A 13,628-nucleotide genomic window follows, 5' to 3' on the forward strand; every position below is an offset into this window, starting at 1 on the left:
GTTAGTGATGTCATTTATGTCACATAACTCACAGAGACAATGCATTATAATAAATAAAGTTACCCAGTTGAAAAATATGAGGAGTTCCATGACCTGTATAAAAGCACTTGCCTTGAGCCTTGTGCTTGTATATGGTAATGGAACTCCTCTGTGACTTATAATATCCTTACATTTTACAAAAGGGGGTACTTAATTCACTATATATCTAGTATACTAGAGCTGTATGTTTCGCCTTTAAATTTTGTGCCATGCAGTGCCTGGGTCTGAACTGCACAGTTCTGCTATAAACATGATTGTATATTCCATTTTATTAAAAAAATCTAAATATTTTATGGTGTAACTCTGCCTGATGTAACTCTGAGACTTGAATAGCCTACATCATAGAGTGAAATCAACCCACAAATTTCCAGTTGATTAAAATGAGAGATGTGCCATTTTCTGGGTGGCAATTAAAAGTTATCATACATGTCTACTTGTGGTTGCCTTGCCCTGGGAGGCCTTAGCAAAATGCCCCCTTTTTTTCTAATATAGCCCTGCCAGAGAGTGCTTGCTGTGCATGGAGGTTAGTACTGCTGACACTTGCCCCCACATGTAATAAAGGGTACAATGTTTGCCCTGGTGCAGTAACCTATAACAACCAATACAATGTCCACTTAATATAGGTGACCAATAAATGCTATATGTTGATTAGTTGCTATTAGTGTCTTTGCACCTTGAATTTGCTTAGAATATTTCCATCTATAACATACTAAAAGTATATTTAAAGGAACAGTAACACCAAAAAATGAAAGTATATCAAAGTAATTAATATATTAGTGTCCTGCACTGGTAAAAGCTGCCTGTTTGCTTCAGAAACACTACTATAGTTTATATAAGCAATGCTGCTGTGTAGCCATGGGGGTAGCTATTCAAATTGAAAAAAGGAGAATAGGCACAGGTTAAAAAACAGATAACAGATAAGCTGTGTACATTCCCATTGTATTCTACAGAGCGTATTTGTTATCTGCTATGTGACCTGTGCCTTTTCTCCTGTTTTCCAGCTTGAATGGCTACACAGCAGTTGAATTATATAAACTAAATAATAGGGATTCTGAAGCAAACACACAACTTTTACCAGTGTGGGACAACAGTACATTTTAATTACTCTAAAACATTTTCATTTTTTGGTGTTACTGTTCCTTTAAAGCAACAGTAACATCAAAAAATTCAAGTGTATTAAAGAAATTCCAATATAATGTACAGTTGCCCTGCACTGGTACAACTGGTGTGTTTGCCTCAGAAACACTACTATAGTTTATATAAATAAAAATGCTGTGTAGCCATGGGGGCAGCCATTCGTAGGAGAAAAGGCACAGGTTACATAGCAGATAACAGATAAAACACTATTGTATTATACAGAGTTTATCTGTTATCTGCTATGTAACCTGTGCCTTTTCTCCTTTTTTCCAGCTTGAATGGCTGCCCCCATGGCTACACAGCAGGGTGTTTAAATAAGCTATAGTAGTGTTACTGTAGCAAACACACCAGTTTTACCAGTGCAGGGCAACAGTACATTATATTTCATTTACTTTAAAAGTTTTCATTTTTGTTACTGTTATTTTTTGTTACTGTTCCTTTAAGTATATTAAAAAAGAACTAAACCCAAAAAACAAATATGGGTAGAAATACTTAGTGAATTGAACTTACTGAATCAGCCTAAAGTTTAAGCATCTCTATAGTAGTAATCATCTAGGCCAGTGCTGTCCAATTTATTACACGTAGTGGACCAATTATATATCATACAGCATGTTGGAGGGACGGATTCAATTAAAATGATGATGACATATAGTGAAGTCTGTGAAGCTTGTGAGCAGACTGGGGGCCACATTTGTCCCACAGGCCTCCAGTTGGGCAGCCCTGATCTAGGCCTGTAGTCACAGGAGCTCCCCATCATGGATTTTGCTTGAAGTGTCACTCAGGGTGCTTTGGGCAGCTGTTGAGAAGCTAAGTTTAGGGGTCATCTCAATGGCAGAAAGACCTTGGGAACAGTGTGAATAGCTGCTCAGGCCAGGTAAAATTGAAGGCTGAGAAAAAACATCAACAGAAAGAAATAAAGCATATGAAAATAATTATAGTTTCAGTCTTTAACATTTTCACTAGGCACACCATTAGAAGCCATGAAGGTACAGTGGCACATCTTGTCTTATCAGGCTATTTCGTTCTCTCAAAGGCTCTGTATTGCCAAGATCATCTAGTTATGCAGACATGTTTGAGGTAACAGCACTTGTCTCTTATACCTGGTTTAGCAGATTCCTGACATATCACAACAATCAGATGAGAGATGCAGTGGCATGGAACATATTGCAGAAACATGAAATGGCAGTTTCATTGCTGTAAAGAATATTCACAGCAGAAAAGAGAAACCTTATTTTTCATTATTTCAGTTTTTGTTTGCTGAATAATTATATATGTAGGACCAAGTATTTATAATCAATTTTCTTTCATGTAAAAATTTAACCCTTAGCATACTTCAGCATGACAGCCGGTCTGATATTTTTTAAAGTTAGCGAATAAACTACTATATATAGGTATCGGACCCCTTATCTGGACACCCATTATCCAGAAAGTTCTGAATTACGGAAAGGCCATCTCCCATATATTCCATTTTAATCAAATATTCACATTTTTAAAAATGATTCCTTTTTCTCTGTAATAATAAAACAGTACCTTGTACTTGATCCCAACTAAGATATAATTAATCCTTATTGGAGCCAAAACAATCCTATTGGGTTTAATTACTGTTTAATTAATTTTTTAACAGACTTAAGGTAGGAGATCTGAATTACGGAATGACCCCTTATCCGGAAAACCCCAGGTCCGGAGCATTCTGGATAACGAGTCCCATACCTGTACTGTAATTAAAGGTAAAGTTCACCTAAATGGGCACTGTAAGCTATTTAATCTAAGCAACTGCCATTTTTTGTGCATGTCCTGCCATGTTACTAATAGTAAGTGAGGTGAGGGGACCAGACACAGAGATCAGTTAAATTACCCAGCTAGCGGTCAGGCCAGATAAACAGGCACCCCTCAACGGGTCCAGTAGGTTGTGGGTCTGGTTTAGTGGTTTTTAATGTTAATTAATATTTTTATTGTAATTTCTCATTTGCTCTATAGAATGCCTGTCTTATTCCTAGCAACTTTGCAATTGGTCTTCATTTATTTATTTATTTTTTTTTATAGTTTTTGAATTATTTGTCTTTCTCTTCTATATCTTTTTTACTTTCAAATAGGGTCACTGACCCCTGGCAGCCAAACAACTAATACTTTATGAGGTTACCATTTATTATTATTGTTACTTTCTATTCTTTATCTTTCTATTTAGTCCCTCTCCTATCTATATGTCAGTCTCCTGTTCAAACCATTGTCTGGTTGCTAAGTAAACAAGGCCCTATCGACCTGACATGCCAGGCAGGGGTGGGGAATATGCCTACGTTTCTTCCCCACATCTCCCCCTTTAGAATCACGCGTGGCCTAACGCAGGCTACACTCAATTCTAAGCACAGTCCCATGCAGTAGGCAAAGTGCAAAAGAACATCTTTTATGCACTTCAAAGGTGAAGTAAAGGTAAAAACTAAGTAAGCTTTATCAGAAAGGTCTATGTAAATACAGCCATAAGCCCTCTATCAAAAGTAACACAGGATTTCTTGTCTCTTTTTCTTCCTAGCAACTGTGCAATTGGTCTTTCTCTTCTATATCTTTTCTACTTTCAAATGGGGTCACTGACCCCTGGCAGCCAAACAACTATTGCTTTGTGAGGTTACCGTTTATTATTATTGTTACTTTCTATTCTTTATCTTTCTATTTAGTCCCTCTCCTATTTATATTTCAGTCTCCTGTTCAAACCATTGTCTGGTTGCTAATTAAAAAGGCCTTTTGGACTAGATAGCTTCTAAAATTCCACCCCGGAGAGCTGCAGAACAAAAAGCTAAATAGCTAAAAACACCCACAAACAAATTAAAAATGAAAACCAGTTGCAAATGGTCTCAAAATACCAATGCCTATGTCATACTAATTAAACAAATTAAAAATGAAAACCAGTTACAAATGGTCTCAAAATACCAATGTCTATGTCATACTAAATAAGTATTTAAAGGTGAACAACCCCTGTGAAATGGGCAAATCTAACAAAATCAGTATTCCTGCACTATATAAGAATGAAGCAGAATTACCTTTGCACCCTTGATGCCACATGTCATAATACAGTAAAACCCCTATTTTACCTTTTTTTTGACAAAAAAATTGTGTAAAATTCAGGAAAATGTAAAATCAGGAAAATGCATTATTTACTAGTGGGACCACAAAAAATGGTGTAAATTGTGGAAATGAAAAATGTAACATTTACTGTATTGCTAACCTGTAGGATCAAAGTGCAAGGACATTTTTAAGAATTATATTATTTTACATTACACAGACCTATCATATCTTTGACAGTGCTTTCCCTTGAGAATTATTGAACACAGACATAATTGCTAAAAAATTATTTTAGGCGGGTCAGCAACATATAACAAATATCCTATTCTATGACAAAAACAAGTGTGTATTGGCTGAGAAATTTGATTGTGCAGTCAGTGGTATGATAAAGCCATTTGGGCAAAATTCAATACATACTAATGTCTCACTCCTTAAACTAAAATCATTATAAAATCCTTATTATACAACCTGCAAATGTACTTTATGTGTATTTCAGTTTTTGCACTAAATATGAACAACTACATGACAAGTCTGTATGTTTAATCTTTAGCACTTGATTTATCTATTTATTTCACTGTACAGTTCAAACCACCTAAGTGTAATTACCCGTGTGATAAAGTGTGAAAGTAAAATATCCACAAATAAGTACTATTTGACTTTACCAAATGGAAAGAAATGAGCACAAAAGCACTTGCATAGCATCGGGAGTGCAATTATTTCACAAATGTTGCATAGCTATATCAGTGTAATTATTCCATTGATATTTACATTTGATTTGCAATACCACATTTCAGTACATATTTTTTTATGTACGGGAAAAGAAGAAAACAAAGGACACTTTAAAATAAAGCTCTTTAACGATGGAAGTTAAAAGGTGGCAGCTGTTCACAAGTAGTGGACCATAAATCGTTAAATAGAAGAAAAAGTGGGGAAGTCTCTGATTGCTCATAGTACAGTAGTGAATATGCTCTCTCAACTGCAAATCAACCCAGCTAAAAAAAGATTCAATCAAGACCATAATGGCCACCACTTCACAATCAGACAAGTGATTCTTACTTTAAAAATCCTACCATTTAAGCCTGATTGCTAACCCTGGCCTCATTTCTAATCTGAAGGGGCGAGTAATAATTTGGAAAAGGAATTATAACAACTTCCCAACAATTTAGCAAATGGTTATTACTTATGGGGCAAAGTGAAGCAGGTCCTGCTTTTTACTATGACTTTTTAATTTTTTTTTTCACCATATTTTTAGTATTTCTCATTTCTATAAAAACAGTTTAATATTAATATTAAACTGCCATGTATAACATTTAAAAGCACACTATGTCAGGCTCATAAAAAGCACAACTCTACCATAAATAAAAGCTTCATGTTAATATTGTATTGCTGAATACTATTAATTAAAATGATAATAAAATAATTCAGTATTACATATCCGTGCTAGCACAACATATTTCAGAACCAAACTGAATAAGATTCTTCATTTTTCAAGAAACAGAAGTTAGTCCTTATCTCCTTAAATAGGTCAGGATTCCCTTGTTCTATATGTCAGTCTGTGAATGAGTTAGGGGTCACTGGGAAAATTATCACTGCATACATTCACAGTTACAATCCAGGCTTGATTGCCCACATGCTTTCATACAGTTACATACATTGTTTCAAATGAAGATTTATTTAAGATAAATACTGAATTAAAAATCACTACAGGTATTGTATTTGTTATCTGGAAACCTGTTATCCAGAAAGACCATCTCCCATAGACCCTGTTATAAGCAAATAAGATTTTTAAAAACATTTCTTTTTCTCTATAATACAGGTATAGGACCCCGTTATACCAAGGGTATTCCCCGTTATACCAAGGGTATTCCTGATAAGGGGTCTTTCTGTAATTTGGATCTCCATACCTTAAGTCTACTAAAATATCTATAAAACATTAATTAACCCCAATAGGATTGTTTTGCATCCAAAAAGGATTTTTTATATCTTAGTTGGGATCAATTACAAGCTACTGTTTTATTACAACAGAGAAAAAGGAAATCAGTTTTAAAATTCTGAATTATTTGATTAAAATGGAGTCTATGGGAGATGGGCTTTCCGTAATTCAGAGCTTTCTGGATAAGGGGTTTCCGTATAAGGGGTCCGATACCTGTAATAAAACAGTACCTTGTACTTGATCCAAACTAAGATATAATTAATTCCTATTGGTGGAAAACAATATTATTGGGTTTATTAAATGTTTAAATGATTCTTTAGTAGACTTAAGGTATGAAGATCCAAAAGACCCCTTATCTGGAAAATGCCAGGTCTCAGGCATTCTGGATAACAGGTTCCATTTCTGTACCAATATTAATTGCAGCACATGATAAATTTTGCCTAGCAAAAACACATTATTGCCACCAATATGGATTCATGCATCTTAGTTAAGATCATGTACCTGGAACTGTTTTATTACTACAAAAAAAATGGAAACAATTAAAAAAAATACTTTTCAGCTCCTGGAAAATGGGTTTTCGCATAATAGATCCCATATCCATATATATATTTGGTAAATACATTTAATTAATTTTCAAATTAAATTAGGAAATAATCAATTTTAAACCATAAATATATCATTCATGTCATAATTTCAGGTCTTGCTATTATTTCTGATATTTTGTTTTAATGTCTTTTATTTTATGTTAATGAAAATAAAATAACATGTCTTATACTGGCATCAAGACACTTTTTACCATGCTATAATAAATGTTAATTAAAACTACAAATCAAAAATACAGGTATAGGATCTATTATCCAGAATGCTTGGGACCTGGGGTTTTCCAGATAATGGATTTTTCCATAATTTGGATCTCCATACCTTAAGTCTACTAAAAATAATGGCAATATTAAATAAACCCAGTAGGATTGTTTTGTCACCAATATGGATTCACGCAGCTTAATTACCATCAAGTACAAGGTACTGTTTTATTATTATAGAGAAAAAGGAAATTATTTATAAAAATTTGAATTATTTGCTTAAATTGGAAGATGGCCTTCCCATAATTCAGAGCTTTCTGGATGTAAATGTACCTGTAAATTAAGAAGAGAAATAGAACACTAACGTCTAGGGAAGAATTATAAATAACAATAACAATTATTGCACCCCCTCCATTTTCATGAAATGACTTTGCTTAATAGCCTTGGCTCTGGCACACTTGGTTTCATATTTAAGAAAAAATGGAAAAATTAGTATAGTTCTCAAAAAGATGCCTTATTTTGAGCACTTCCTGTCAACCTGTAGATCAATTATAATGTCAACCTGTGGATCACATTATAAACCTGCAATTCATATATTCATCAAAACAGATATAAATTCATCAGTGCATCATCTCCAATTTTAAAGAAAAAAATATACAGTAAGTTATCAATTAAATGCACACAATGCAGATGTAATAAAAGACAATAGAATATCAAGGAAAACATTTTCTTTTGCCCCCATTTGAGGTTTAAAATCTGGTCAGGACCCCAGCTCATTACAAGGTCATTAATATCTGTCAATAGTGGCTTATCCCTCTAGTGTGTGTGTATGTTTGCATGAATATGTTATTACTCATATGCCTGCAAACCCCTACATATCCAAACCTTTACAATAGGACTCTAAATTGTATAACAGGTACAACAGATAGTATTTGTTATGCCAAATCATTAAAGTTGTGAAAACCTATAAAACCTGGCATAGTACTCTCAAGGGTTCTGAACCATTTTTTTAGAAAATAAAGTAATCATAAAATGTGGTTTCGTATATCAAGGAACAGGAGATAAACTATTAATTATCTTTAGCTAGCAATTCATACAATAAATATATTTTTGTTTATCAGATCCAAGTGACAGTGACAGATATTAACCCCATCAGAACTTTAACAGTTGCCAAGAGGGAATGATGTTCTAATATTTCATTTTTGTGCTGTATCTCAAAGGATGAAATACTGGATCGTGCTGCCCATTAAATAACTACAGTAAATAACAAGAGAATAATGAAAAAAAAAATCATGACAGCATTTAATCAGTGATAGTTCAAGTTAAGTGGCCTATTTTAAATGTCACTTCCATGTATATTCTTTAGACTATATCATGTTTTACAGAAATGCATAGATTAAAAGTATTTAGTCTAAATGCTTCAAATTATCCCTAATAACTAAATGTGCAAGCAATGAGGTGGGACTTGTATCCGAAAGCGCACAGCCTTTAGCAATTTCATTAAGTGCATGTTATATACTGCAACGGATAGAAAGGTGCTTGATTTTATTTCACATTTTGGTTGTCAAAATATGTACAACAATGAATTAACACAGGGGTTCTACAATAATATTTCAGCCACTACTTTGATTGCTTCAAACAATTCTCAGAAATGTACTTTAAGTGGTAGAATAAACCCGTGTAATGTTTCATGCACTTAAACTCTGCTAATTTGCTTTTCAAATAAACACCACTGGGAAATGGCTCGCTTTCCAGGTAACATACCACATTTATGTTTAACTTAGTACAGGAGAGATGCAGAGAGAAGGGTACAGTAAAACAGACCAAAAATAGGCTTATACTGTAGGTTAAAGGGAATATCTGAAATTGTAGAGTTTTAAGCTCACAAATATCAAATACAGGTATAGGACCCGTTATCCAGAATGCTCGGGACCAAGGTCTTTCTGTATTTTGGATCTCCATATATTAAGTCTACTAAAAAATCAGTAAAATAGTAATAAACCCAATAGGATTTTTTTTGCCTCCAATAAGGATTAATTAGATCTTAGTTGGGATCAAATACAAGATACTGTTTTATTATTACAGAGAAAAAGGAAATTGGTTTAAAAAAATCGGAATTATTTGATTTAAATGGAGTCTATGGGAGATAGGCTTTCCATAATTCGGAGCTTTCTGCATAATGGGTTTCTGGATAAGAGATCCCATACCTGTATATATCTTATTAAGTATTAATTAAGCATTAACATGATATAAGAAAATAGGCCCATGAGCTTCTAAACGAGATATTTCTTAATGCTGGCTTGTAATAAGTCTTGTTTTTAACCTGCCCCAAGTCTATCTTTTGTTTTATACAAATAAAATAAATATAACTTACCTTATTCACTACGTGGGTCAAATAAAAAATCATTAGGGTCAAACAGAAGGTAAATTCCATAACAAAAGAAAACTTGAATAAGGATGACAAAAAATGGTCTTTGCTTAACAGAGAATCCCAACAACCCTAAGATCAGTTTGGTAAGCAAATGCACAGAGGCTAAAGGTTTTAAAGCAATGAGGAGCTCGGAGGATTCTCTACAAAGTGGGATAGAAACTTTGTCCCTGCAGAAGGTTCCGCGAAATATATAGACATTCTAAACTCTTAATAGGAGACACTTCTCATCTTAAGATTGTGAAGGGCTTGCCTAAAAATTGTTTAGCTCAGCTGGATATCAACTCTGATATAATGTGATTTCACTTTTCAAATCTATCGCTCATTATGTAAAATACTTAGTTAGGCAATTGAACCATTTAAAGGAGCTGAAGCACACACACATATATTACACACACATTATATTATATATATATATATATATATATATATATATATATATATATATACACATACATTTTATATATATATACACAAAGATATACAAAATCTAAAATAATAAACACACAGGTAAATAACTCATTTGAATTAGATCCATGTCATCTCAGTTAGCTTTTAGCATTATGCATGATTGCCCTTTTGCTCTTAAATTTAAAAGCCTTTTTAAAATATAACAAAATGAAATATCTTTTGACTCACAAATGCATTTAACCCATTACATTGTGATTTTTTTTTCTTCTTACTATTCAGATATAAAAGCAAGGCACGCAAGACAGAAGAAAAAATCTAAAACATAGAAATGTCAAAATAAAAATGTTTTTTTTTAACTTGAATAAGAAAACATAGCTTTGGAGCACACAATTACCTTAAGTCATACAGTTAACTTTATACCCTCTTGTCTGTGCAATAATAGTGGTTCATATGATTGCAAAATAAATACAACGACTCTGTAGGAGAATTTCAGGAAATAATTCAAGCGTGAAGGCCAGGGTTAGTGTTCAAGAAAGGAATATATCAAAATGAAGGTATATAATAAAATTGCAATACTTTTTTTGAACATATATAGTTAAAGAGTTAAATCTGCAACTCTAGTTCTTTTGTGTGTACACTTGGATTAAAAGCTATACTAATAACCCTCAGCTCATACAGTTTTGCACACAGTTGAGTAGTCTTCCTATATTTTCACATGTACCAAAGATTCAGCATGTATTTTGTCAAATTAATGTAATATTTGTTTGGAGAAAACTAAAAAAGCTTTGTAATCGGTCAGTACAGGGAATTGCCCATATGAGCTGAAGGTTGTAATCAAAAGAAAATTGTAATGATATTTTCATCATCGACCTTGTTGGCCTCTGCCAAAACCAGAATCCATGACCTCAGACTTGTGGACCATGAAGGTTTGCTTGACTGCTAGACCCTTGTCTAAATAATGATTATTAAATATTCTGAACATCAGAATGATTTGAGTAGTTCATTAACCCTGTATCAGTAGCAAGAGAGTCTCTGTTTTAGTACAGCATGGCAAAAACAATCATATATATATCTCAAAGGCCAGTGCTCTAAATAATGATAAACACATTTTTGGTGAACAATTGGCAGAGGGACAAAAAAAACCCTAATCTGGGCAATTTACCGGCCAAAACATGGTGACCTCAAATGTGTGGTCTAATAATATGAAGAACAGCAAGAGCTGCCCAGCCCCCTGGTATAGGCAACACTGAACACAAGATTAACAAGCAGGCATTTAACAGGCAGATATAACAGCTAATTTTCTGTTGCATGTACTTTATTTCTAGGCATTATCTTCTTTATGCAGCTCTTTCAAGATTTTCCAGTGTGTCGTTTTAGGCACTGAAATGTGAATCAGTTAGTATAACCCATAGCAGCAGATCAGCAGTTATCTTTTAACATGTGTTTTATGGGACAAATGTAATGAAAGGAGCACGGTTGCTACATAGTCTAAAGACCCACAGCAACCAATTAGCAGGTTGCACTTACTGGTCATCTGTTTCAAAGCAAGCATTTTACTGGTTGCTATTGGCTAACATACATGGCTAAACGTTAGGATTTTTATTACATGATACTGTTCAGGCTAGGGCAAATCTTTAACATCTTTATACTGCATGTCTTTGTAGTATTATCAAGAGCTTTCTTGTGTTTGCTGGATAGAGGCTGTGTCTTCAAACAGTGGAAGAGTCAGTCATGCCTGCCAGTGCTGGCCTAGCTGGCCAGGCTCTCTAAGCAACCCAGCCGGCCACCTCGCCCGATGCCGATACACAGCCGCATTCGTTCCTGTGTATGCATTCTGACAGTGGGGGGCACGATGCACTGATGTGTAACAACTAGTAATAAGCCGGCAGCAGGGAGACAAGGGCACGGAGTCAGGGAGTAGAAGAGGTACGTTCCTTGCGTGTCCCCCCACCATCGCACCCTAGGCACGTGCCTCTTCTGCCTACCCCTAGTTCTGACCCTGATGCTTGCAATTTACTTTTATTTTTGTAAACTTCAGCATCCTAAAGACTGGGTAAACAATATCAACTACAGATAAGGTGGAGGGTTGTGAATGCTTCTAAAACATATACATATACATATATAACATAGAAAGAGACAGATAGACAGGTGTCCTGAGATTTCAGCTTAAACATGGTTCCTTGCTGTAGGACAGATGCTGTGAGTAGCCATGCACTTTAAAAAACAATGCTTATAAAAGTAAACATATTATAAGACTTTAAAACAAATAATTCAAACAGATAATAATCAATTTATAACCCTAAAAAAGACTGTATCTGTAACATGCCCAGAACATAAGCTTAGTTAATAAAACTAAAGGATGTTTAGTTGCACCAGAACATTTTGACAAATCCCTATTCAGACAATGTTGTCAGCAGTAGTTTCCTCCTGAAAATTAACAAAAACAAATGTGGACACCTTTTATTTACATCTTGTCCAACACATTTCTTGCTTCGTTAGCTTTTTATGTATTATTTTTTCTTAATGGTCCCTAGCTAAGCTTTCAAACCCTGGCAGAGCATTCTAGCAGGACTGCCCATTACATCTCTGTATGAAATGCACATCTTAGCAACTGAGTCCTCAAGGAAAGCTAAATAAATGAAAAATAAACATCTTGAGCAGCCTATACCCTAATCTCCAAACACTAGATAAATGTTAGCTTTCTCATCTTTCAACATGCAAAATGGCTATTAAAGAAACAAAAAAACTATAACATACATCCATACAAATACATATATATTTCTATTTCTGTCCTCTTGTAGTGGTTATACACATAAATGTACAGAAATGTATAAATGAGATTTCTGTAGAGAAGCTAAATGGAATAAACACATATGCAACTTATTATAGCCACATACTCTCCTGTGTTTTTACTGCAGATAATTCCCAATATTAATGACTAACTACTAATTACTTTTTTAATAAGCTAACCAGTAGCCAAGGGTACAGAATACATCCATAAATATGTATATGAATATATACTGTATATGTGCATGACAAAGCATTAGTCAGTATTGTTGAACTCATAAACATATGTGCATATGGGAAACTTTCTTTCTGATCTCAGGAACATACATATTGTGTCTGACTTAAACACATTCACTTGTAATACTAAACCGGACTCTTGTATATACATTCCAAATCTTAATTTCATCAGTAAATGTCATAATGCAAACAAGAGCGCCATTATTTTTTTTTCCTCAGCACATGAAAAGAGTTGGTGTAACTATTAAGCAAAGTTGGGGGAAAAATATAAAACCAGCACCACCTTGTGGCATTTTGGAAGATTTACAGTCTAAAGTTACCGGTAACTGGTAATGGCAAAGGGGTGTGGGGCATATTTACTGAGTGTAAACAAGAGCTCTCAACAGTCTGACAGTTTGAAATTCTGCCACTTACTATTTAGGATTGTCTTGCTTCCAATAAGGATTAATTATACCTTAGTTAGAAACAAGTACAAGCTACTGTTTTAATTATTACAGAGAAAAAGGAATCATTTTTTAACATTTTAATTATTTGCTTACAACAGCTATGGGAGATGTCCTTCCCATAATTCAGACCTTTTTGGATAACGGTTTCTGGATTATAGATATCATACCTGTATATCAAGCAGCTCTGGAAAAAAGGCAGCATCATTACGGGTTGATTTGTCAAAATGTCGTGATTAGAGCTTTAGAAAAATTCTATTCATTCATGTGAAAGTTTTAGAAGTGTATTTATCAAATGGTGAACTCTCAAGGCTTTAACATTAGAGTTTTCATGCAGCAAAAAAACACAAGTGAGAATT

Source organism: Xenopus tropicalis, chromosome 4, assembly GCF_000004195.4.
Source record: "Xenopus tropicalis strain Nigerian chromosome 4, UCB_Xtro_10.0, whole genome shotgun sequence".
Classification (NCBI taxonomy): domain Eukaryota; kingdom Metazoa; phylum Chordata; class Amphibia; order Anura; family Pipidae; genus Xenopus; species Xenopus tropicalis.